This window comes from Dipodomys merriami, unplaced genomic scaffold (assembly GCF_024711535.1).
Source record: "Dipodomys merriami isolate MVZ:Mamm:240054 unplaced genomic scaffold, mDipMer1.0.p SCAF_12, whole genome shotgun sequence".
Lineage (NCBI taxonomy): Eukaryota > Metazoa > Chordata > Mammalia > Rodentia > Heteromyidae > Dipodomys > Dipodomys merriami.
The window spans coordinates 5,477,087-5,483,212 of NW_027202493.1; positions in this window are offsets into that span (position 1 = coordinate 5,477,087).

The following is a 6,126-nucleotide window of genomic DNA, read 5'->3' on the forward strand; positions in this document are numbered from 1 at the left end:
TAACATCAACTTATCTGACCTTTTCTGCTTGACTCTGACATATCCAAAAATTCATCTGGAACAACAAAAGACCCCAAATAGCAAAAACGATCCTCAACAGAAAGAACAGTGCTGGAGGAATATCAATACCAAATTTCAAACTCTACTACAAAACCATAGTAATCAAAACACTTGGTACTGGCACAAGAACAGACCTCAGGACCAATGGAGTAGAATTGAAAATCCAGAAATGAACCTACAGACCTATAGCCATCTAATCTTCAATAAGGGAGCTAAAAAAAAAAAAAAATAGAACGGAAGAAAGACAGCCTCTTCAGTAAATGGTGTTGGCAAAAATGATTAACTACTTGTAGAAAATTAAGCTAGATCCTTATATATCACCTTGCACAGACTTTTAAATCAGAGGTTTTAAATCACAGGTATTCCCTTATCTAAATACTCCTTCACTTTTGTTTGGGGAGGGGTATTTTGGTGCTGGAAAGGAGTTGTAGCCAAATTTGTTTTTAGGGATAAATGAATCTGAACCAAAAAGATAACTTGATGAGCGAATTAGAGTAAAAATGGAAACAAATATAGTCCAACTCACAGACAGATCAATGGAATAAAAAAAAAAGGAGGAAGAAAAGAAGGAACAGAAATAAAGGGAAACAAGTCAAAGTGAAATTAAAAGGAATGGAAAGAAATTAAATGAAAAATAAAGGAGCAAATAAAAAATACAGGAGTGGGCTGGGAAGTGTGATTAGTGGTAGAGTGCTTGCCTGGAATTCATCAAGCCCTGGTTCATTGCCTCAGTACCACATAAACAGAATAGGCAGGAAGTGGTGCTGTGGCCCAAGTGGTAGAGTGCTAGCCTTGAGCAAGTGTCCAGACCATGAGTTCAAGCTCCAGGACTGACAAAAAAAAAAAAAAAAAAAATAGAGTAGTAAAGAAAAGGAAAGAACAGAAGGAAGAAAATTAAGACCTAAAATCTAAAAATAAAAATAATTAAATAATTAATTGAAAAATCAATATATTAAAATTAAAAAATTAGAAAAGAGAAATAAAAGATTGAGAATCAAAAATATAGCCAAAATTAAGTATGCAGATAACTAAGAAAGAGGCCTGGCAAATTAAATAATTAATTAAAAAATCAATATATTAAAATTAAAAAATTAGAAAAGAGAAATAAAAGATTGAGAATCAAAAATATAGCCAAAATTAAGTATGCAGATAACTAAGAAAGAGGCCTGGCAAATTAAATAATTAATTAAAAAATCAGTATATTAAAATTAAAAAATTAGAAAAGAGAAATAAAAGATTGAGAATCAAAAATATAGCCAAAATTAAGTATGCGGGCAACTAAGAAGGAGGCCTAGCAAATTAAATAATTAATTAAAAAATCAATATATTAAAATTAAAAAATTAGAAAAGAGAAATAAAAGATTGAGAATCAAAAATATAGCCAAAATTAAGTATGCGGGCAACTAAGAAGGAGGCCTAGCAAATTAAATAATTAATTAAAAAATCAATATATTAAAATTAAAAAATTAGAAAAGAGAAATAAAAGATTGAGAATCAAAAATATAGCCAAAATTAAGTATGCAGACAACTAAGAAAGAGGCCTAGAAAATTAAATAATTAATTAAAAAATCAATATATTAAAATTAAAAAATTAGAAAAGAGAAATAAAAGATTGAGAATCAAAAATATAGCCAAAATTAAGTATGCAGACAACTAAGAAAGAGGCCTAGCAAACACCACAGACGGTATATCTAAGACTAAACACAACAGAAAAAGAAAGAAAGAAAAATAAAACCTAAGAACAACAACAAAAATAGGTTCTTCAATTTTGGGAGGAGCTTTTCTCTCCTGATGTCTGGTATGCAGTCTCTTGTGAACTTTCTGCTTTCACTGCTGTGTTTTGCAGCTGTCCTTGTATCCCAGGTCCGAGCAGCATGGAGATGGGGTAGGGGAGGGAAGGAGTTCATCTTCACAGGTAGGAGGTATCCGTGGTGATGTAGGTATGGGTCCTCACTGCTTACATGCAGGGGTTTGAGCAAAGTTGGATTCAGAATTCTTCTTAAGGGGGAAGATGGCTCAGTGGTAGAGCGCTTGCCTTGCATGCATGAGGCCCTGAGTTTGATTCCTCAGCACCACATATGCAGAAAATAAAAAAGCCGGAAGTGGCACTATGGCTCAAAAATAAAAAAGAAGTCTTCTTGAAATGGCAGTATGGCTGATACCAGACTCCCCTACTCAGGCCTGACTGAACCTTACTTGTAACTCAAAGAGAACAGATGAACTCGCAAATCAGTTTGTTTAAGTGGCAGGAATAAATTTCTGCCTTACAAACTTGGGAGTCTTTGCATGTCTCTTTCCAAACTAGGTCAGGTTTCAGTGGGAGGTGGGAGTGGCTTTTTGGGTTAAAACAGGAAAAAGGTGGCTGTTATCCACCCCCTAGAATCTCTGCAGAATGCTTGGGTGTGGCGTATCTGGAATCAGTAGTGGGGGCTATCTTCTGAGATCCTTCTTTTAGCCCCACCTGAAATTGCTTTCAGCCTTTACAACCTGTCCACCTTTTTTTTTTTTTTGCGGGGGGGGGGGGGGGCGGGGGGTGAGATTGTAGAGACTTTTGATTTTGTAAACTAAGGTGCTCTGCTGGCCGCAGGGGGGACTGCACTTTGATTGCCATGCTCTTCCTTGCTCACTGCTGAGGGGTGGGCCTGCCTCCCCTGGGTGGGGCTGTCTCTTCCCTCTGTTTGCCACTAGAGGGAGGTGGTGCAAGGGTATCCGATTCCTTTGCCCTTTTCAATAATGGTGCTGCTTCTCTGTGAAGTGTCTCCAGCCAGGTGTTGCGGCAGGCTTTTTGCCACTTTCAAAATTGACATTTTTCTCCGGGAGGGGAAGGGGTTGGGAGGGAGCGGGGATATCTTTTGTGGGGTGCTCATGCTTTCCCTTGGTGTTTCAGGCAGTTGGCAATGTGACAGGTTGTCTCTGTATCCGCCTTTGGTCAGCTGGGCTGTGGGCTCCTGTCCTTTAAATTCGCACAGAAGTTGAGGGAAAGCTCGCTGGCTCACCACTGCTACCACCACCACCACCAGTGGGAGCTTCATTGTCTTCTTACGCAGACAGTTTATAGGTTTCTTCTTTGGTGTATATCTCTGTATGATTATAGCCTATTTGATGTGACTCTCTGAATGTGGAAAGCTTGATGGGACCCTAAAACTCTGCTTCTTTGGAGAGAGCTTATTTGATTCCCTGTTCCTTTTCTGCCATCTTTTGTTGATCCGTAACTTTCCATTTTTTAGATTCATTTGCAGTATTACCTATATGGATTCCAAAAATATGCATAACAAACTTCAAAGTCATTCTTTACCATAGAAATGTTCCACAAATTATCTCCAATAAAAAAGCTTCCTCAAGGGCTGGGGAGGTGGCTTGCCTTGCATGCATGAGGCCCTGGGTTCGATTCCTCAGCACCACATAAGCAGAAATAAAAAAGCCGGAAGTGGCGCTATGGCTCAAGTGGTAGAGCGCTAGCTTTGAGCTGAAGAGCTGAGGGACAGCGCCCAGGTCCAGAGTTCAGGCCTTATGACCGGACCCCCCAAAAAAAAGCTTCCTCAAGCTGGACACCACTGGCTCATCCATAAATCCTAGCTACTCAAGGAGGCTGAAAGCTGAGGATCATGGTTTCAAGCCATCCTGGCAGGAAAGTCCATGATATTCTTATCTCCAATTAATTGCCAGGAAATCAAAAGTGGAGCTGTGGTTCAAAGTGGTAGAGTACTAGCCTTTAGCAAAAAAGCTCAAAGCTCAGTTCAAGTCCCACAAGAATAACATTTTTTTTTTTTAAAGAGCTTCCTCATCTATTTTCAAAGCTTCTGTGTCTCCTCCAGGTTGTTAGGAATGACTGAGTGTGCTCTGGTCTCTGGTTCGTAGGTGGTTCATTTCGCGGTCTGTACCCTTTGTCTTGGGGACCTCCTTGTGGATGAACTCAGTTGGTCCCATCTGTCTTCTAAACCCTCTTTCTCTTTGAGAAATTGTCTTCGTGTTATCTCTGAGTTTTGATATTGTTTTGTCAGATTCTCAAATTCATTTTGTAGATCCTCTTCCAGCATAGCCCTTATGGTCACTCTAAGCGGAGTCTCCCATGCTTGAGGCTGTTCCCCTGCTTTTGTGTCGGCTTTGCCTGGGTGCAGTTTAGTATCTTTGCTTTCCTGGCAACACCTTTGTCGAATCATTTGGCTGTGTGCCCTGTGCTCCATCTCAATGATGTTTTCCATTTCAGCTTTCAGGCGTGCTTGTGTGGCCTGTACTCTCAGGTAGTGTCTGTCTTCCACTGGCTGCCTGGGCGTTTCCTCTGGCTTCACTTGCCCCTGGATCTTTCTGGGAATTGGTGGCTGGGGTTGATGGGCCTCTGGTTCTTTTCTGTTGGTGGGAGCTGGGTATGGCACCTTTGGCTGTCTCCCCTTTTCCTCATCACGGTTCTCTTGAATTGGACTGTGGGTGTATTGCACAGTGGGTTTTATACCCTTTACAAATAACATTTCTTTGTCGACTTGATGCACTTGCATTTTTCTCTCCTGCTGGCCCGACTTCCTTAATGCCAGGACAGTCTTTGCCCTGAAACTGGGTTCAGGTTTTGGACACATTTCTGGCTGAGGCCGTGTACGCGATCGTCTTGCACAGCTGCTGGGGTGGCCCCTGGCGTGCAAGTGTCCATCTGGAGATGGAAACAGTTCACTCAACCTGAACTCGGCAGAGCTGGGGCAGGGTTCAGGGGTGTTATGGTGAGGGAAAGCAGGCTGCGGAAGATCTTGCAGTGCCCCTGCTTTTTGCTTGATGTCAGAGGCATTGACCCCGATAACTGCAAGAGAGCAGGTGTTCTCTGTCTTGGCTATGTCCTTCCTGCGTAGTTTTGCCTTCTCAGCTGCCAGTTTGGCCAAGGCAGCGTTTTGTTTAATGCGCTGGCCATGGATGGATTGGACGCTCTTGGTGGGTTGTGGGGTGTCGCCGTTCTTCATGGTGGGCAGGTGCAGTGTGGTATCTGCCCGTTTGAAATTGGCTCCGGCAGTGTGGACTGCCGCCAGGGGGCTTCCCACTAGATGGACGGTGTAGGAAGGCACTGGGGTAGATGTAGAGCTGGGAAGTTGAACTTCCCGGGCCTTGGGCTTGGCCCGGGGAACATGATTTCCACCCTGGCCCCCCAGCTTTAGGGGGCTGAGTTTGGTGACCGCACTGTTGGAGACCATGCATTCTGTCCTGTCCTGGGCTGGCCGATTGGCCCTGGCAGGCAGGAGTTTAGGGGTGGGGCGATCTCCTTCCTGATACATCTTGAGGAGACGTTGTATTGCAGGGGTCATGGAGATGGTGCGGTCCTGGCCCTGGGTGACTTCCTCCTTTTGGGGGATACCCCCAGCAGGTGATCGGCTGAGTGGTTCTCCCTTTGGGGGCCTCTCAGGGGCTTGCACAGGGTGGGTGATAACTGGGAAGATTGTGTTCATATCTGACCCCTCCTCAATGATGGGCCAAGGCCCAAAGGAGGACGACCTGGTCACCCGGCCTTGGGCCCTCCGTGGGTGGATGGCGCGGGAAGGGTCTTTCTTGACGGTGTTGTAGGGGATTCGGCCCAGGTTTACCTCCTCGACCTCGGTAGTGGATGCAGCTCTGGGTGGCGATCTTTCGACCTCGGTAGTGGATGCAGCTCCGGGCGGTGATCTTCGGAGGCCTCCCCACTCCACTATCTCGGAAGAGAAGGAGTGATCTGCACTGCTGGTGGAACTGGAGGCCCTGGGCTGTTGCACCTCCACGGCAGTGCTAGAGACCCCACGAGATGGAGGTCGGGGGTCCCCGCCTTCCATGACCCCGGGGCTCTTGCTGGTCACTGAGGAGGGCCTGCGCAGTCGGGCCTCCTCCTGAGTCGTGGAGGGCCTACCAGATGGTGGTGGTCTGATGGCCCTCCCCTCCACTAGGGAGCTGGTGGATAAATGCTCCCTGTGGGTGGAACCCATGGAGGAGGCCGCGCGCAGGGTCACCTCCTCCGCCGTGGAGGCGGGCCCAGCGGGGGGTGGCCTGGTGGCCTGGCCTTCGGCTCTGCGGGCACTGGGCTCACGCATGCTCCTGGTGGCACTGGAGTGGCGCTTGCCT